Source organism: Crocuta crocuta, unplaced genomic scaffold (assembly GCF_008692635.1).
Source record: "Crocuta crocuta isolate KB4526 unplaced genomic scaffold, BGI_CrCroc_1.0 scaffold34, whole genome shotgun sequence".
NCBI classification, from domain to species: Eukaryota; Metazoa; Chordata; class Mammalia; order Carnivora; family Hyaenidae; genus Crocuta; species Crocuta crocuta.
Window position 1 is genome coordinate 695,301 of NW_027529635.1, and position 22,134 is coordinate 717,434.

At 35.8% G+C, this 22,134-nt stretch overlaps 1 long non-coding RNA gene across 1 annotated transcript in view; it reads right to left on the reverse strand.

The window, feature by feature from the left end:
* Positions 1–22,134, reverse strand: part of LOC144230092 (uncharacterized) — a 220,579-nt gene that overhangs the window by 35,371 nt on the left and 163,074 nt on the right. The gene's annotated exons all lie outside the window — the stretch shown is intronic.

Consider the following 22,134-nt stretch of genomic DNA (forward strand, 5'->3'; position numbering starts at 1 on the left):
TATGTTACCACCAAACATTAACATTCTTAACAAAAAGCTTTAATTGAACTTACAGAGTTCTCCCAAAATATTCATGTATTTCACATAAACTCTTTCCTCAGTCCAGAGGCTGAGAATACCCATTTTGAATAACTGGCATCTTAAATGGATGACTTTCCAATTTAAGAGTCTATTGCTTCTGACACTCTTTTGTTTCACTAATGATTCCATGGACAGGCAGAAGTTTGCATGCAGGCTAAGACAGAAACCTACTTATCTTAGAAACTGAAGTGACCAGCCCATTTCCCTTAAGAAAACATAAGCTTATCATTTCTATTTGCTACCTTGTATCTGAGTTTCCATGCAGGTGAGTTATGATTTAATCCCTCCACCCCCCAGCCTCATAATAAGGGAAGTACATAATACAGATTAAGCATTGTTGTCCATGAGAAAATAAACCCAAGAGGAAGATCAGCATATAATGCATCAATTCCCCAGGCATTCAGCAGAAAATGAGCATGTCTTGACCAATGAGTGGAATAATAACTTTGTTGACAATGTCAGTGGAGGTGTTCAATCTCCAGGCAGAAGAAGTGGAGAAACAAAGAAAGGGAGACAAAGAACAGCCTGTCTTTGCTCTCCACTTTTCCACCAGTTCTTCCAACACATGGGTGCACAATTTCCAGCAAATTGTCATATTGTTTTCCAAGTGAACTTTGTAGTTCACTTTCTTTAAAAAGTTCAGGTCACAGTTCAAAGAACATAAAATATGACCATTTAACAATGCAGAAGTGGGAATAAGGCAATAAGAGAAACTGCAAATCACAAGAGAATCCTAAGTAGAAGAAAAGTTTCTGCTCATTATTGAAGAAACTATTTCTAAATGGGGTTAGGTGGTGAGAATGAAGAATTCTCCATTTATGGGATAATAATGACACTGTTCTCAAGAATTTTAAGGGTGCACTACACATCAATCACTCTAAGCAACAGTCTGCTATACCATATTATTCCAGCTTATTTTTTCTTTGCCATTTGTTGATATTTACATGAATTAATGAAACAAAACGGGCTCCTATTTGGATTATATGCATTGATTGATGCTTATGCTATGATACCACACACTTGCTTCCATTACAAATGCTTTAATAGTATGGAAAGAATCTTATCTATGAACCTTATGCACAAACATGATAGTAATCAAAGCTCTTTGTGGAGAATCAAAAATAGAGGGAAAATGAATGCCTTGCACCTAGCAAAGCTATGAGATTAATATATAAAATGAAATTGACAGTCCTCTGTAAGATCAAAGCCAATGAACCAGGTTGATATTGTCTCTGGGCTAACTTGTAGTAGATTTTTATGGAATGTGTTGTAGGGGAGAAAAATTCACCACCCCGAAACCTATCTCTCTGGCATGTGGCATTATTTTAGGTTAATTATTTTTAAGAAACAGAAGAGTCAAGAAGTTTTCTTTTATACTCCCTACTCCTACCCCACTCAACTGCCTAAAGGAATTTAGATACAGGATCTGTTCTAGGAAGGGAGGTCTCACCATAGATAACTATAGTATAACACTAACTAGGTGTGATAGATAAAGAGGAACTTAGCAAAGTCTGTTTGCTAATATTCCTCTCTAGGTCCTGCTGTTTCTATACTGCCCATCAAGCATTTGTTTACCAAACATTTATTCTTTGTCATCTTCCTATTAATTGTCTTCCTTTCCTTTGAGGGAAGACCCTGCCTCCTTTTCCTTAGCTCTGGATGCTATATAAGCATCAAGCATCTGACTGCCTGTGGGCCTCATATTCTCATGAAGTCTTTGTACATATGTAATTAAATTTAGTTTCTCCTGATAATTTGGTTCATATCAATTNAAAATCTAGATGGCTGACTAAATTCTCACACTGCAAACAATGAGGTTCAGGCAGAGAATGTTCAAAAAGCAGATAGCTGTATAAAAGATTGGCATCCTATTTATACAATGGTGGCAATAACAGCGTTGAGTTTTCAAGGGCAGCAATTCTTTAGCTAAAAGTGACTGAATAGAATGGAGATCTTAGCTACCAGTTGCGGAACAGCTCTAAACGAAGTAAAGTATGTCTTGGGGAGGGCGGGTGTTCCTGTGGGAGTTGTGTAGATAATCTACAACTTTCTCTACATGGTTCCCCTCTTCCACCCTTAAGGATACGCAACCAAGGAGTTTGTTAGTTACTAAATACATGTAGGAGGTTACCAGGATTTAGCAGAGGTGAGCCAGATAAGCACAAATCCCTTTGGGAACAGAGATTATTGGAGAGAGTTCTCTGTGCCACATAACAAGAGATGCAGGGGCAGAGCCAGCTCTTGAATCTGAGTGTGTCTGTGGCAAGGAAGGAAGAGTTAATTTATCCTAAAAAAATTCTCCCCATCAAGGAAAAGGAGGGAAAATAAAGGTGAGTTGGAATGACACAATGACACAGTCTATTCTCCACCAGGGAATGAGCGGTTGACATTGCCAAAGCCCTATTGTGTCCAGACACACTCTGTTATTACCGTTCTGCTATCAATGCCAACATAGCAATTCCGAACACTTTATGTCGCATCCTGATTTGCCCTGCGGGGTGTAAGCTGCTGATATCCAGTCATTTTGAGACCGTGAAAAACAAAACAATTGCGTTTGCTACCTGGGAGATGGAAAGCAATGCATACTAGCTCTGTTACCTTCTGAAGCTCTCTTCGGCAGTGTACCAATGTAGCTGGAAGTAATTGAACCAGAATTTCAGTGTAAAATAAACCCCCTGAAATCTTTAATACCAATAGGTCTTTATCAAAGGAAATAAAAGCAAGGATGAGGTAAACAGAACATCAGGGAAATTTGCTTCACCCATTAGGTCTGGAACTGCCGAGGAGAAATGAACAGTCTTCCATGCAGGATTGGGGCAGCATTTGAGAAAACAAGGAGTGAATATGAATCAAGGCTGCATTCTTTGCTGGCTCTTTTATTCTTACTCTCTGTGGAAATCATCTGGCACATTTTCATCACTTTCTTTTATTGAGTTTTATAAAATAAATGATTCGAGAGCAGCAATCAATTATAGTCCACCGATGAGTATAATTTAGAGAAACAGAGTTCCTGTTTGCTAGAGGTAATAGCAGCTAAATGCTGCTGCCTTTATGTTTTATACACCCATAATGTATTACCCTTAAAATGCCAGAGAGTTGTGTTGTTGTTGTTGTTCTTTTATTGGCTCCCATGGCTATACAGAAACATTACAGGACTCAACTTCCAGGAGCCACAAGGCAACAAGGTGCCTTAGGCTAGTGGGGGACTGTCTGTTTAAGGAGACAGTGTAGTCACAGCAGCCAATAAAATACCCATAATGTTGCACCTACATGTGACAGCACAGAGGTGGCACTTCACAAGTGTCACACTGCACAAACCGGTAGAGATTGGGTTCTTTGTGGAAAATAAGATGTATTGAGTTTACTCGCATAACTGCTCTTGAGTATCAGTCTTCCGTCCTTCCTTTCTTCCGTCATTTTCTTAGTCTTTTTTTCTGTCTTTTCTCTCACATTTCCAGGCTTTACTGTCTTTTAGTCTCTATTTGTTGTTTCCTGAATTTATTACTACCCTTTTGTCCCTATCATGTTTCTCTCTTAAATATATTTCATGAGGGTATTATAGGCTATACACAGTGTACAATTAAATATTACACATGTTTGTGGTGCCTGGGTGTCTCAGTGGGTTAAGAGTCTGACTGTTGATTTCCATTCAGATCAGGATTACACGGTTTGTGAGATCTAACCTTGCATGGGGCTCCATCCTGTCAGCACGTAGCCTACTTGGGATTCTCTCTCTCCCTCTCTTTCTGCCTCTCCTCCATTCTCTCTCTTTTTCAAAATAAATAAACATTTAAAAGATATATTACACATGTTTTCCATACATGAAAAACTCAATCATATGGTTAAGAGGAAAGAACAAAATATTTTTTTTCTTAATTTTTAAAAATCCAAGTTACTTCTATATAGTGGAATAATGGTTTCAGGAGTAGAATTTAGTGATTCATCACTTAACTAAAACACCTAGTGGTAATCCCCAAAAGCGCCCTCTTTTTTTTTTTTTTTATTATTTATTTCTAGGAGAGAGAGAGAGACAGCGTGAGCAGGGGAGGGTCAGAGAGAGAGGGAGTCACAGACTTCGAAATTGGCTCCAGGCTCTGAGCCTGCAGTCAGCACAGAGCCCGACGCGGGGCCGGAACCCACGAACTGCGAGATCATGACCCAAGTGAAAGTCGGACGCTCAACCGACTAAGCCACCCAGGCACCCCAAAAGTGCCCTCTTTAATGCCCATGACCCATTTAGTCCATTTCCCCCACCACTCTTAGAGCAACCCTCAGTTTGTTCTCTGTATTTAAGAGTCTCTTATGGTTTGCCTCCCTCTCTGTTTTTGTCCTATTTTTCCTTTCCTTCTCCTATGTTCATCTGTTGTGTTTTTTAAATTTCACATATGAGTGAAATCATAAGATACTTATCTTTTTCTGACTTAATTTGCTTGGCATAATACACTCTAGTTCCATCCACATTGCTGCCAATGGTAAAATTTCATTCTTTTTGATCTCCAAGTAGTATTGTATTAGATGGATAGATGATGGATGGATGGATGGATGGATGGATGGATAAAGATAGAGATACATCACAAGTGGGAAGAACAATATTTTAAGTGAACCTATGAAGGAAATAATCCACTCTACTTGTGGTCAGGCAGGTCATGATGAGATACCATGAAAGGAGGGAATTTTGCTTAGGTTGGCTCCATTATATATTTAATCATCCAATAAAGCTATTCAGCCTAATATGATTGCCTACTTTCCCTTCTTTCAAAGCACTTTTCTCCCTCACCTATTCATGTTTTCTTATGTGTTTATTGTCTGCCTCTGTCAGAAGAGAAGTCTGACGAAGGCAGAGACCTCATTACTTTGGATGCTACTGTCAACAGTGCTAGTTTGTAAATCTGGAATAGAGGGAAGAGAGATAAAAGCCTGAGTGAAAAAGTAATACCTCTAGGTTAGGGTCCTAGCGCTGCTCTCAGAAATGACCACAAATTGAGTGACTCAACAGAGAATTTATTATCTGACAGTTCTAGATGTTAGAAATGGAAACAGGTCTCATGGGGCTAAAGTCACCACGTTGGCAGGGTTGTATTACTTTTTGAAGGCTCCAGAGGAAAATGCACTCTGTTGCCTTTTCGGCTTCTAGAAATTTCTCACATTCTTGGTTCATGCTTCCCTTACATGTTCAAGACTAGTAGTTGTGTCCCTCTGGCCTCTATTTCCCTCATATTTTCTTCTCTGATGCTCCATCATGTCTGTGATTTCACTGGACCCACTTGGACAATCCACAATAATCTCCTTCTCTCAAGGTCCTTGATCACACCTTCAATGTCCCATTTTCCATGCAAGGCAATATATTCAGAGGTTCCAAAGATTAGAAAGTGGACATCTTTGGGGTTATTATTCTGCCATAACCCCATTATATTTCCTCTGTTTTTATCCAAATTCACCTCTTTCAACTCGTTCCTTTCCTTCAAGCATTCTGAGCAATTGAGAAGATTTCTACCCTTTACTGACTCTCCTTTCTGTATATCTCTCTGAAGAACACATGGAGAAAGATTGCAAGTATCTGTATGAATTAACAAACTCCAAGAAGCCATGTTTTTCCAGACTAAGATAAATATGGAAATAAACCTGCTGATTCTTTAACTTCACATTGTCTCTCACTGTCCCATGGTTCAAATATTAGAATATTGAAAAGAGTACTAAGTTTAAACTTAAAAGAATTGTGTTTTAGTTTTGATTTTCCTTAGTATGATATTTGGGAAAGTAACTGTAATTCTCTTGAGCCTCAATTCTCATCCATAATGATGAGGCAGCATAAGGGAAGCTGATAGGCTGCAAACACCCCCCTCCCCAATCAGGTGAGATATGCGTAATATTCCTCAGGCATTCCTGGCTGCATAAGAACAAAGGAAAGGGGGAAAGCAAATGGTTAACTGATGGAGATCATAGTCTTATAGGACTTACATCTCCATCACCTATCCATAGTGATGTGGGAAACAAAGCAGAAGGAAATGACAGATAGAATTAAATTTCCTTATAACCTGCAGCTCATTGACAAATACTTGAGCTGGCAGAGTAAAATGTTTCTACAGGAACTACTTACTGTCTTAATGCTAATGTTTTGCTAGCAGGAAAAACAACCTTAGCTTGACAACAGCTAGGCCTCCAGTAACCTGTGAGTCTTCTTTAACATATGAAAATCTCACTGGAAACTTCTCCTGGACTTTACTTCCCACAATCCCATAGTATATAACCAGTGTTTTCTCATGGTTCCAGGGCAGCTCTTCCTGCCCACAGGCCCTGTCCCTGTGCTTCAATAAAATCACCTTTTTGCACCAAAAACACCTTCAAGAATCCTTTCTTGGGCATCAGCTCTGGACCCCATGAACCCCACTGTCACCCCCACCTCCAAAAAAAAAAAAAAAAAAAAAAAAAAACAACAACAAACCCTCATCACATAATGTGAAAAAAATAGTATCAGTCTTGTACCTTACATATAAAACACTGGTTCACTGATATAATACTCAGTTTGGACTGCTTTAAGAAAACTGCCAGAGAGTACCTGGTTGAAACAACACACATTTACTTGTCAGTTTTCTGGAGGCTAGGAAGTCCAAGATCAAGAATTAACAGATTCATTGTCTGGTGAGATCTGCATTCTGGTTCTTCTGGTTGTTACCTCACATGGCAGAAGGAAAGCAAGCACTCTCTTGGGTCTCTCTTTTAAGGACAATGATCCCATTTATGAGGGCCCCATTCTCATAACCTAATGATTTCCCAAGGGTCTGGTTCCAAATTCAACTGTAGTGGGGATCCGGTTCTACCATTACATTTTGGGGGAAGGAAGAGACAAATACGCATAGCATTTGGGCTCTTCATTCCTTTATTTATTCAGTGAATATATGTGTGGCGAATGCTTTGGTAGAACGGACATGAGTAAAACATTATCTAAAACTGAGTGACTGGCAGGGTCAGCGAAGACTTCATGAAAGAAAAACATTGAACTAAGTCTTAGGAAGTATGGTGAGCATCACAGGGCAGACTGGGCTGAGACAGTTGATGTAGATGCAAATGCTTTCCAACTTTTTTCTAACTACAAAGCACTATTTGGGTGTAAATTACTATTATCTTCTAACTAAGGGACTTGTAATTCTCTAATAACATTTCATTTTTATGAAAGAAACAAATAATAGAAAAAATCTGGGATTACTAAAAGAAACAAGATAGAAAAAAAATCACAGGCAATCTGAAGACATGAAATGACTGTTAATGATGATACTATATATTTTTTTCTAATTCTCTGATCTCTGACTATGCTTTACACCTGTGGATCACAACTGAATACTGTTTTTATTTTTCAGTAATTTAGAGAGAGCATTTTCCCTTTTACATATTTTTAGGACTGTCATTTTAATAACTACATAATATTCTGTTAAATGAATATACAATTAAATGCAACCATTCTCCTGCTTTTGACCTTAGTTATTTCCCCTTTTCTTGCTATTATTAAAAAGCCATTGTAAATACCCTTGAACACTGATCTTTGTCCATATCTGTGATGTTTAAAGACTATATCCATAACGATGTATCTAAGAGTAGTCAAACAGGGGAGTCAGGATGACTTCAGTAGGTTGAGCTTGCGACTTGGGCTCAGGTCATGATCTCATGGTTTGCAGGTTTGAGCCCCACATTGGCTCGCTATAGTCATCACAGAGCCTGCTTCGGATCCTTTCCCTCTCCCCCCTCTCTGCCCCTCCCTGACCCATGCTCTCTCTCTCTCTCTCTGTCTAAAAAATAAATAAGCATTAAACAAAGAATTTCAAAACAAAGGAACATTCTAAAAATTTTTTCTCCACACAGTAGTGCAGTCGATTACAAATGAATGCTCTTTCACTTCATTTCCCCCCAGCATTTATTAGTATTTCAGAAGCTTTGCTCTTTTGATAGTTACAGAATATTATTTCATTAGTATATTTTTTTTATTTCTCCTATTGACACTGAGGTTGAACTTTCTTCATATGCTTATTTCTTACTATGTCTTTTCTATATTCTCACTTCTTTGTTTTTGTAGAAGAATCTAGTCTGGTGAAAGAAGAGAACCAAGGAGAACATCTCTTCCTTTGACTCTTCTCCTTGTCAAATCCTGACCAATGCTACCTCACATAATTAACCCCTTCTCCCACATAGACCTTGTTTTTAAGAGGAGAATAGGAAAAGGGAGAGGAGGAAAAAGAGGAGAGAGGGAATGTTCCCAGAAAGAAGGAAGGGAAAATTAAATAAAGTAATGCCAAAGGTAGGTTTTCATGGGTGATTCTCCTACAATCTACCCCTCCATCCACCAGAACATACAACACCTAAGCAGATAGAATGAAATGAAAGCCCTGGTTGCTTTGCCCTACCTAACTGCATTTATTACAACTATCTGATTTTTGAATAATTGTGAAGTACTTGCAAGAGGATCTTACACTAAAGATTTGTAGTACATAAACAGTGAATTGTATTCAGCCTTTTCATAGTCCTAGATATATTACAAAATTGTCCAAAAAGGGATTAGTAATTATAGACGTCAAATCATCTCTGGTAGAACACACCTAAGGGCTAAACAAAAAACTGACTTAGCTTAGCAGAAAATGTGCCCCCACGTAGTACAGACAACCTACCAAATTTTGTTAGATCATTGAAATTGAAAAGAACTTAAATGTTCACATTATCCAATCTGTTGATTATGAAGATCAGGAAAGTTGGAGAGGTCCTAAAATTTGTTCAAAGAAACATCATAAGTAAATAAGGGAAGCTGGAATCCAACCCAATTTAGCACATTTCTCCCAATACTGTGCTGTCTCTACCTTAAGGGAAATAGAAATATGGTGAAATCTCTCAAATATATCTGTTTAGTGTCCTAGAGATAATACTTTCACAATTAATTTCTTCCGATAACAATACAATTACATGCTAAGTGCTAGTAATGCAACAAAGACACACACACACACATTAGCTATCTACATAAAGATTATTCTAAGGAATATTGATGGAGTTAATATCCACATGCATGAATGATAGTCTGATAAACAATCCAAATATTTTAGTCTGTAGGATATTTATACCATATCTGAGAAAAATATCTGTTACCAAGATAATCTTATTGAAATGTCTAAGAATAAAAAGAGTCCTCTATTAAATATGCATAAAGGTAAAGGACTTTTAGTGATTTAATTTGAAAGTCTTTAAAACAATTTTAGTTTATGAAATAAGGGCTTTTTTAGCAAAATTCATTTTTGTTGAAATGGCTTTAAAATTCAAGGAATTATCCAATATTTCCTATTGGATGCCCTCCATGGTATTCTTTAAGCAGCCATTTTTCCCATGTGAAATTAATAGGAGGGGTGCTTTTTGAATGTTTCAATTTCTGGGAGATGATTGAATGTCTTAGATGACTGAAGATAACTTAGCTTAGACTTACAGCTTCTGTCTAATGCCAAACAGATTAATCCGCAAGAAATCCCTCAAGCCATCCACTTTCCTGTCATGTCATTTTGTTTAAACATGAGCCAGGCTTTGGATATTCCATGGTTGGGAAAACATCAATTATAGAAACACACACTGGCTTTTATTGTTCTTTTCCTTTTATTGTGATTTTTACTTACCTTCCAACTTGCATATAATGTGTAAAATAAGAATGTTTGAAAACGCAAAATCTTAGAATCCTATAGCACAAATTATGGAAATGTCAAAAAAATCACAATATTTCCATTAATATTAATAAGGTAAATTTATATATCAATCTTAAATTTGCAATATAATTAAACATTTTTATCTTACATAAATATCATACTATCTCTAAAATGGAGATGTTAGTCCTACTTTAGAGCGAATGAAATATGGTACAGGAAGATTAAGTTACTTATCCAAGATTAAAAATTTAGCAAAGGACAGAATTAGTACTTTAATTGTCTTGGGAATCCAATTCAAGCACACTTGCTGCCAAAGCAAGGATCTGTATAGTGAATTAATTTTGATTAGTAGTTTTGTCACTTAATTTGATAACCTTTTAAACAAAGCACAATTAATTTTATTTTATTTTATTATTATTTTTTAAATTGTTTAATGTTTTATTTATTTTTAAGAGAGAGAGAGAGACAGCATGAGCAGGGGAGAGCCAGAGAGAGAGAGGGAGACACAGAATCCAAAACAGGCTCCAGGCTCTGAGCTGGCAGTCAGCACAGAGCCCAACGTGGGGCTCAAACCCATGAACTGTGAGATCATGACCTGAGCCAAAGTCGGACGCCCAACTGACTGACCCACCCAGGTGCCCCTACACAAAGCACAATTAATTTTAGACAAAGCCACTGAGTAGAAACAAAATGAATACTATTTTTGTGTATCCATCCATTTATAGGCATGCATGTATCCATGCCAAACTCAAATCACTGACATTGCTCTACCCAACTCATTCCCTGCAACGAACTTTGAGAATATTTTGTGTTTTCCCTCGAAAAGGACAACATATTGTTTTTTAGTCTTTACATTATAAATCTTTCACTATATGATCAAGAAAATATAAATCATGTGGCTTCACCTCCCATAAAAGTGTCTAATTAAGATTAAACTTGTCTCTGTGGTAAATGTAAAATGATTTAATTATAATCAAAATGATCTCAATTGAAAAGCTTCTGTTTCAAAGAGTTACTCTCCCAGTGCTAAGAAGCTCATTAAATTCAATTTGCAGTAATGTACTGCTGTCATGTTTCCTTTCTGAACCACAGTATTATAGTAAAGTTCTTTGATTATTTCCCTGTAGGGCAGCATTAATGTGACACACCATGTAAAAGAAAAGCTTAAAAGAGACTCAAAGATGCACTACCTTTTTCTTTTCTCAATTGATGTTAATGTTGTGCAGCATGAAAAATATGCCACCAAAGAGTTTCGGTAGCCTGTTCAATGAAGGCAGAAAAAGTAGCAGGGAAAAAAAAATGTTATTGTTTTTCCTGAAAGTCGAAAGACTTGAGTCAGTATTTAAGTGACTGAAAACATGTGGCCATTTCCATACAATGTAGGTGATACATTTTGGTATGGGTTTTTATGTTTTGATAGGCATAGATTTTTCATGTGTATATAAACATTAAGGTTTTATTGTTCTTTTCAAGAAAGTTTACTTTCCTGGAAATGTGGAATTGGTGTTTTCAAGATGAAAAATATTCCTCAATCTAAAATTATTCAGTATTGCAAAGTCTGTATAAAGGAGTCACTCCATTTAATCATTTGTTATTTGGTTTAATCAAACAGAATTTAAAAATCATTTTTTTATTTCTAAAAGTAAAACGTTTTCTGGTTCATCTCTTCACAAGAAATATGTACTAAATAACATGAGTGTTTGAAGTAACTAATCCACAACTAAATATAAATCACTTAAGGGATGCTGGATAAAATAACTATATATAGGTATAGAAAATAATTGGTAAAAATTATACACCCAAATCTTGTTTTAAGTTTATTTTTTAGTAATCTCTACACCCAGTGTGGGGCTCAAAACCACAGCGCCAAGATCAAGAGATACTATGCTCTTCTGACTGAGCCAGTGAGGTGACCCAATACACAAAAAAACTTTTTTTTAAGATTTTTAAAAAAAATTAATGTTTTATTTAATTCTGAGAGAGAGAAAGAGAGAGAGAGACAGAGACAGAGAGACAGAGAGAGAGAATGAGAAGGGGAGGGTCAGAGAGAGAGGGAGATAGAGCATCTGAAACAGGCTCCAGGCTCTGTGCTGGCAGTCAGCACAGAGCCCGACGCGGGGCTCGGACCCATGAACTGGGAGATCATGACCTGAGCTGAAGTCAGACGCTTGACTGACTGAGCCACCCAGGTGTCCCCACAAAAATCTTTTTTAAAGATGTAATCTATATTAATAGTCAGACTTAAAATATCAAAGACGCCACATTTGTTTGGTAAAATATGTTGCCATCATTTAAAGAGTGCCTGAGAAAGAAAGGTTCATTATGCAGGTTGGAATTTTGGTAGCTCTTGAGATACACACACATAGATATACATCCAGGTTGCCATTTTACTGTTTTGGTTAGTCTATTAAACAACAATATCAAGTTAAAAATAAAATATAAAATAAATACAGATGCTTCTATCCAGCACCAAAACAATATGCCTCTTTGGTTAGCCTCCAATCAATCAATTAGTTCAATTAAATAATCAGTGTAGATATTGAATAAAGAACAAGATGTCTTACGAAACTTAGAAACTTATCTTAATGTTTGAAGACAGCTTGTCCACCTCTCTTCTTTCTTTCCTTCTTTCCATTTGTCTTTTCCTCCTTCTTTTCTTTTCTTTTCAAAAGTTGCTAATGTTTGGGGCACCTGGGTTGCCCACTTCAGTTAAGGGTCTGAATCTCGATTTATGCTCAGGTCATAATCTATTGGTTCGTGAGTTCAGGCCCCACATTCGAACTGCCAGCATGGAGCCTGCCTGGGACTCTTACTCTCCTTCCCTCTGCCCCTACCCAGCTCATGCTACCTCTTGCTCTCTCTCTTAAACAAACAAATACTAAAAAAAATTAAAAAAATAAATGCTAATGTTTATTTTTCATTATACAAATTATGTGAAAAAAATCCTCTGCAGAAAGGTTGGACACATTCAACCTTTGGCAATAACAAGATGTTGCTCATTCTCCCATATCTTTGTTAATACAATTTAGTCTTTATCAGGCTTACTGGTGAAAAATGAAATCTTGTTACTAATTTAATTTTCATTTCTTTGATTACTAGTTTAGTCAAACATATTTTATATGTTAAAATTTCAGGGATATCTGTTGCTCTTTGTGCTCTATTCTTATTATTTGCCTATGGGTATCTTATGTTCTGTGATAATATTCCTTTCTTTCTCCTCGACAATTAAGTTCTAACTCTAATAAAAATATTTAGTACCTATCAAATTTATATTATAGACATTTTCTCCCACCTTGTCAGAGAACTACCTTTTGATAAAAAGTATTTTCTCTTTTGTGAAAATTCTCAGCTCCATGAATATGTTTATCCTCACCATAGTTTAAACTTCTTGAGGGTGTGAAATACATCTTATTCAATTTTAGAATTCACATAGAGTTTAGCATATTGTCCTATAGGTAGTAGGCAGCTGAACTGTTGAAATGAATAACTGTCTTTTAAAAATACCATCCTTGGTCCGTCCATCCCAATTTCTAAAGATACACATCACAACTGGCTACCCCTATTCCTCATTACTTAGCACCTAGTATTGTAGCCAAAACATTAAAGGCATTTGAATATTGATAGACCTGCATTTTTAACTTTAATTCTACATAATACAGACTCCACTTGCTAAACCTGCAATATCTAACATTCATTAAGGGCTATCTATCACTATATACTTCTGATTACTTTTGTGTGTGTGATCTCATTTTATTTCTATATTAATATCCTTGCTGTTTTAAATATTTCACAATGGAGTAAAGGAGATTTTTCAAGAGTTCATACCATTTAATAAAACAGAAAAATATTTCGAATAAAACCTACATAAAATAATAGAGGACGCATGTTAAACATTCACTGTATGCCAAGCTCTTTACAGCCCTCATTTAATCTTCTCTATCATCCCCATTTAGAAGATGAAGATACTGAAGCACAGATGATTAAGTAATTTATCCAAGAGTACAAAACTAGCAGGTCACAGAACTAGGCTTTGGACCTGAGTCAGGCTCTAGATTTTGTGCACTGCACTTACCTCTAAGCTATACTGAAAAGATAGAGGAGGAGAAACAGATATGTAGATATAGATATGGTTTTCTCATCTATGAAACAGAGATTACACCCACAGAGTTTCCATAAAGAGTAAATGAACACACATAAATACTAGTTCCTGCCATGGTAACTGGTATGTGATGGTTATTATTATTATATTAATTATTATTATTACTACTAGTAGTATTGTCATTACTTCAGTTATCATGACAGTATCTATTACCGTGACTTACTGTTCCTTTTCTTCATCTTTAACATCTCCTTTTCTGTCTCTTTCTCAGATCCAATTCCCTTTTCTGTCATGTAACTATAGTTCTCCACTCAGCTAAAACCTCTGCATTCTGCTCATTTACACACTTTTCTTCAATCACCTTACATGCTCTGACATCTTCAAACAGTATCACCACCAAGACTATTTACCAACCTGCATCTCCATCACTGACCTGCTTCCTAAATGTACCACCATATGGACAGCTAATGTATGTACTGTTGCACATTTTCACTTTGATATCCTTCATATGAAAGTTTCTTAACACTGAACTTATTATCTCTAGGCCCTACAGCTTCATCCCCTGTGTGGGAAAATGTTACAAATCTGTATTTTACAATGTTATGAGACTGAGTAAGCTGTATAATAGCAACTTCTGGGCCAGATACTTAATATCAAAAGCTAGAATTCAATAGTTCTAGAAAAAATATAAGATTTACAGTCTGAAAAAATGAAGAAATATAAAATTAGACATGAAAATGTCTAATGTAGTGGCTTTCGATTTTATACCCCAGTGGACATTTGGCTATGAATGGTAACATTTTGGGTTATCACAACCTGGAGACTGATGATGCTACTGGCATCTAGTGGGTACAGACCCAGGTACTAAACATCCTACAGTGCACCAGACAGGACCTCATAACAAAGAATTAACTGGCCACAAATATAATAAAAGCAGATCTAACTCTAACTGCAAAGTATGGATTCAAGGATATGGCCAAGTAGCTAGAAAGATCCCTTTATAAACAAACAAACAACAACAACAACCAAAAAAAACCCCTCTCAGTCTAGAATGGTAATATGTGATCAAACAACCCTGAAAGGAGCAGTAAGATTAATGAAATGGTGTTTACGGTGTTGTTTCCTTGCCTGCTCATTATTATTCAAATGTAGAATATTAGTAAAAGGAGATAAAGGTGATTGGGCAGGGGAGGCCAGCACCATAACAAAAATGGAGCAAGTGTAAGAAATAATAAGGGGAGAAGACAGGAAGGAGAAGGAAGTATTCTTTTTACATAAAGAGATAGGTTTTGAGAGTGATTGAGAGAATCATAGCATTTAACTCCTTAGAAGACAAAACATGTAATTTAAGTCAAACCCCAAATTTAACAGCGAAATAAGACAAATACAAGGCCTACCTGATTTGTGATTTAAAATATTTGTTTCATTCAAGCCTGGAGATGAGCTGAGTCTAAATTAAGCAGTGACTGAGGACAGTTAATAATCTATTTTTGCTATTTTTTGTTGACAATTGTATTAGCAATTAATTATACCTGTTTAATAAAGAGCTTAAGCCTTTAAAGAATAACTGCATACACAATTTATCTGATATTTAAATTCCCATTTATGTTTTTAATGCTTTTATGGAAGAATTTCAGTGGGAGACTTGCAGGATCAAAAATCTACAAAGATTATTTTTTTTAATGTTTATTCATTTTTTTGAGAGAGAGAGAGAGAGAGAGAGAGAGAAAGAGCGAGCACAAGCAGGGGAGGAGTAGAGAAAGATGGAGACACAGAATCTAAAGCAGGCTCCAGAGCCTGACACGGGATTCAAACCCACCAGGCTGCAAGATCATGACCTGAGCTGGCCACCCAGGTGCTCTGGAACCGAATAAATTTCTTACACATGACCTCTGACTCATGTCTGAGTCTTTAATTTATCTGCTCTAATTAGGTAATCAAGGTAATCACATTGCACAATTCTTCCTAAAATCTCATCTCTAACCAGGTTGGACTTTGATCTAATATCTTTGGTAATTCTGCACATCAATTGTAGTGGCAGAGCGCCTGAGTGGCTCAGTCGATTAAGTGTCCAACTTCGGCTCAGGTCATGATCTCACAGTTTGAGAGTTCGAGCACCGCGTGGGACTTTGTGCTGACAGCATGGAACCTTGAGTCTGCTTTGGATTCAGTGTCTCCCTCTCTCTCTGCTCCTCCCCTGCACATACTGTCTCTCTCTCTCCCTCTCAAAAATAAATTAACATTAAAAACATTTTAGAAAAGAAAATTGTAGTGGCTATAAAGTATAGCACTGTAGAAAAAGAAAACTGGTAAACAGATCCTGGTGGTTTTCAACTGCATAATAATCACTCTGGGCCTCAGTTTCCTCAACAGACATATTAGTAATTCCTACATTATGGGGTTTAAGGATAAACTAATACATGTCAGGAGCTTTATGCTAGTGGCTGGTACACTGTAGATGCTCAGGTAAAGTTAGCTAAGAATTTTAATAATTTTGTTATATATAATTTCCAAAAGGAAATTACATCATTTTATGAACTGAAATGTATCTAATCCTTTCTATAAGTATATACCTACCTACACATGTGTATATACATACATTATACATAATTATTCCATTATTATATTTTAAAGGCCATTAACTTCTAACTTTTTTTAAAAATTTATTTATTTTCAGAGAGAGATCAAGTGTGGGAAAGGCAGAGAGAGAGACAGAAAGAGACAATCTCAAGCAGGGTCCTCACTGACAGCATGGAGCCTGATGTGGGGCTCAAACTCACAAACCATTAGATCATGACCTGAGCCAAAACCAAGAATCAGCTGCTTAACCAACTAAGCCACCCAGGTGCCCCAAGACCATTAACTTTTAGACTGGACCTATAGGCTATTCATATATTTCATCATGACAGGTACTGACTGAATATTTCTAACTAAGTGCTAAAACATAAAACCCATTCTTTAGGAATTAAAGTGTTTTACTGAAAAGAAAACACATATTAAATACATATTTTAAAATATGATCTATAAATGTTATAGGAGTTCAAAGTAATATTAATGTAAAAATGTTTGTATGCCTACACGTGTGTGTGTATGTGTGTGTGTGTGTGTGAATAATGAAGCACTTTTATCTGCTCATGTACATATATGATTCAAACCTCATAACAACCCAGTTTGGTAAGTTTCACAGGACTCCTGTTTTACTGCTGAGGAAGTCAAGATAAAATAATTTGCCCAAGGTGCCAAAATTATTCAGTTGATTTAAAGTTTGAATCTCAGATTTGTTTAATAGCTAAGTCCATGACCTTATTTTTTTTCTATTCATATCCCAAATAGGGTCTATCATACCTCTAGTACTCAAATTTTGGTACTACAAAACATTTTATAAAGTGAAAATTGGTTATTAGAAATAATAGTGTGGGGTATGGTAGAGAGACCATTTTATAGAAGCAATAGTCTAAGCGTTTATAAGGAATACGTTGAATTTGTAAACAGATATTCAGACTGCATTTATGTGTTATTTTATGGATATAAAAATAATGTTTTGCTAAACATTTTACTTTTGGATTAGTTTGGAGAAGGCTATGTAGACATGACTTGAATAAAGAACCATAGAAATCTGTGTGTGGGGAAGAAAATAAAATTTGTGGACATAGAGTTTTAAAAAAATCCAGATTTTATCAAGGATAGTAACTGAAAATGTTCTCGCCTTTGAGTAAAATCATGAAAGAAAGAACTGTGCTTAATGTTTTTTTAATTTATAAGTTGGAAACATAAATGCATGTCCTAATGAGGAGTCTAAGATAGAATAACAAATTAATCACATTAGGAGAACCTTGCCCTTTGCATTTCCTTGCTCCTGGGAACTTAAATGCTGAATTTTAATGTTGCATTAACATTTGCAATAAAAGTTAAAACCCTAAAAGTAAAATGCAAACTTCCTTGCAGAGTAATGTGGTAATTGTACAAAATAACTATACCTAATAACTCAGGAGGGCTAAAGGGAAGGATAAATTGTTGCCACTTAAAATTAGGAAGGGATTTCCAAGGAGATTTGATGAAGTTACTGACTTGATTAAAGTTTGCCACAATATAAAAGACAAATGTTGCGTATTTGTCTTGCTTTATTTAACAGACATCTGAAAAGGCCTATGTCCCAAGTCATTATAAATATTTCCTTGGTTGCTAACATTATTATCTTGGCTATATTCTATCTTCATTTTGGTTCAAATAACAATTTGGTTTTTGTTTAACACTTTGATTTTCACCTACTGCTTTTGCAATCATCCCATAGCTAACACATAAGTACAATCCATACGTAGGAGGCTTTAAAAAGGTAAAAGTCAAAACTAGGTACTATAAAATGCTTTTAAAAGGTTTTAAACCTGAGCTTTTGCAGCCAAAGCTATGTGTGAGAATAAGAATAAGAAAAAAATAAAAGAATTTTTGAATAACTGACATGGCTCTTTTTAGATACCACTTAGCCCCCAAAATATTATCTTTCTGTTGAACCCAGGACTAACTTTCTAAACACCTTCCAAAGAAGCAGAAAAAAAAAAATAATTTTCAAACAAAGCTATTCTTAGAAAAAAATCACAGGTAGACAATATTTAAAGGAATGTTTCATTTTGTCAACATACCAGCTGTATAATTAACACGATCACCTACTTCCAAAGAGTTTACCAATACAGTGATGGGTCAGCATGGAAAATTAAAGCAAAAATTATATGAAAGGAAGGGGAAACATAGCAAGACTGGGAAGCTATCTCATGGTTCCCTTATAAGAGACATTCTAATTGCCTCACAGATTCACTAACATTATATAAACTGTATGTATTTGATACATTTAAAAATGATTAATGAAATAAGTGAAAGCATTCAATACTGAAACTATGCTTCCTTCAGTGGGACCTTTTGTTATTTCTTTTATATATCTGATCTAATTGGATCCCTTCTAGTATTGTTGCAGGAGGAAAATGTTTTTAAGTGGATGATAAGAATTTTTGCAGTTCTGCTATTTATTTGGAACTTGGACAGAACAAATAAGCATACTCTTTCAAGGATTCATGCCTAAAGAGTTACTCCCAATACTTTCATCTGGGAATGCTGTCAAACTTCTCTTACATATTTGCTGGGCAATCAGTTAGCTGGAAAGCCCAAGGGAGGTGAAGTCTAATGCGTTAGAGTTAGAAGCCCATGTCTGCCATTTTGTAGCTATAGACATTTCTACACGTTACATGAGCATTCTGAATTTGTTTCCTCAAGTCTAAAATGAAAATACTAATATCTATTTAAAAGGGGGGAAACGTGTGGTGCCTGGGTGGCTCAGTCGGTTAAAAGTCCAACTTAGACTCAGGTCAAAATCTTATGTTTCATGAGTTTAAGTCCTGTGTCGAGCTGACAGCTCAGAGCCTAGAGCCTGCTTCAAATTCTGTGCCTCCCTCTCTCTCTCTCACCCTCCCCCACTTGCGTTCTTTCTCTGTCACAAAAATGAAAAAACATTGAAAACATTTTTTAAATGGGGGAAAGGTAGTTATAAGGATTAAAATAAATAACGTGAAGAATTTTTACAAAGGAGTCTTTTATAATAGGCATTATTTTAAAAGCATAATCTGAATAAAACATAAAAATATAAACCTAATTTTCTGGTTCCCCTACTCCCTAATTTAAATCTATCTTTAAATAGATTTGTCTTTAAAACCCAAACACTTTTTATTTGGTAATAATATGCAGATTTACTATAAGTTGTTTCCAAAAACAAAACAACAACAAAAAGAGACCATAGAAAATAGTCTCCACAATTGTTCTTGATCATTCTCACCTCCTAGTCATGCTCTTCCTCAGTCCCTTCCTCTATTGAACAGGACTGACCTGAGTAACTACTCGAATATTGTGGAAGTGACAGAGTATAGCTTCATGGCTCCTTTATAAAAGACATTCAAGTTTTCACCTTGCTCTCTCCTGGATTAACTGCTTTGGGGAAGCCAGATGTCACATCACAAGGACAGTTATACAGCCATACGTTGAGTCATGTGATACAAATCTATGGTAGCCAACAGCTAGCACCCCCTTGCAGGTCATGTGAGCAAGCCTCCCTGGGAACAAATCTCACAGCTCTAATCATTCATTGAGGTGGACTGCACCTGGCTACAGTGTGACTGCAGCCTCACTAAGACTGTTGAGCCAGGACCATCCACCTCCACCACTCCCATATCCCTGACCATAATGTTACATGAGAAAATAAATGTTGACTTTTATTATGCCTCTATGTTTTGGAGTGTTTTCTTATGCAGTTAAAGATATGTTAAGAAGAGTTACCCCGGCCCCTTGTAATAAAATCAGTGTTATTTTGTTCTTAAATATCTAACGGCAGCTGACACTGGCTCAGAACAGAAGTATCATCCAACTGAGCCCAGACCACTTTGGCAAACCACAAAAATGGGTGCTAAATAAATGTTTGTTTGTTTTTTTTTAAATCAATAGTTGGGCTGTTAGTTACACAGCAAAAGCCAAATGATATGTATAATCTGTGTTGTTATATCCTTTCATGGGACTTGCCAAACAACTTCAAGAGTCCACAGAAAAGCAAATGATACAAATGATCCAAACACTGTCCAAAAGAACAAATTGATGGGAGAGGGGCTGAGATACAAAATTAATATAAAACTCTACTAACTAAGAAGGTGTAGTACCAGGAGAAGAATATAACAATTGACCCTTGAAATATAATAGAGAGATCAGGAACTGATACATACATATGAGACAGTTTGACTTATTATGACTCAGCCGGTATTTTTCACTGGGAATAATTTAAATTTTTGATGGCAGTTTCTGGGGAAATTATTTATTCATATGGAAATAATGATACTCTGTCACTATCTTATACTATGGAAAAATCAATTCTATATAGAATGAGAGATTGATATTTGAAAGACAAACTTCAAAATGCTTATATTACAGAATAAGACTTTGATGACCATGGTAAGAAAAGCATTTCTTAGCAACACACACATGCACATACAAAGCACACACCGTGTAGGAGAACATGCGTAAATTCAACTGTATTAAAATAAGAATGATCTATTTATTTAAAAAAAAAAAAACTAGCAATAGAGTGAAAAAATGAGCCACAGATTGAGACAAGAAGCATATACTACTTTCCAAAACTATTTTCCAAAATACGTAAAAAGTTCTAGAATTATATATGAAATAAACTCTAAGTAGAAAAAATGGGCAAAAATATTGTACAGACTCTTCACAAATAATGGAAACCAAATAGCCAATAATCCTTACAAAAATAGTGTTTACTCATTAGTAATCAGGGAATATAATTCATAACCAAAATAAGATGTCTTTTGAATTCATCAGATTGGCAGATAACATTTTTTTAAAAAATCAGATGATACCAAATATTGGCAAGTATATAGATAGAGTGGTGATAACAATGCCATAGAAGCTCTGATGAATGGATAAAGAAGTGGAAAAGAAATGGATAATGTATGTATGTGTACACACACACACACACCTATACACACAATGGAATACTACTAGGCGATGAAAAAGAATGAACAGTTGCCACTTGCAACAACATGGATGGAACTAGAGGGTATGATGCTAAGAGAAATAAGTCAGCCAGAGAAAGATAGATATTATTTGATTTCACTCATATATGTACTTTGATAAACTCAAGAAATGAACATAGGGCAAGAGAAGGAAAAATAAGATAAAAAACAAAAAGGGAGGCAAACCATAAAAAATTCTTAAATACAGAAAATAAACTGAAGGCTAATGAGGGGGAGGAGAGTGGAAGGATGGATTAAATGAATGATGGGCATTAAAGGGGGCACTTTTGGCGATGAGTCCTGGGTGTCATATGTAAGGGATGTCTTGACTCCTGAAGCCAAGACTACACTGTATGTTAACTAACTTTAATTTAAATTTAAAAAAAATTAAAAAAAAAAGAATTTTTCTAGATAATTATAATTACCTAGAACTATTGAATGTGGACCTACCACATGACTCAGCGAATGCACTCCTAAATCCATAATCAAAAACTCTCCTGCATGAACACTGGTGTCATTAACAAAAATGTTCATAAGCACAGTGTGTAGTGGCAAGAACTGAAAATGTCACAAATATATCAAAAATAGAATACAATCATATACAGTAGGGAAAATAAATAAATTGCAAAAATACAATACACATATATTTCAGGCACATTATAGTGAATAAAAAGAACAAGTCTTAGAAGAAATCACATACTATTGACACTTGAACAACAAAAGAGTCAGA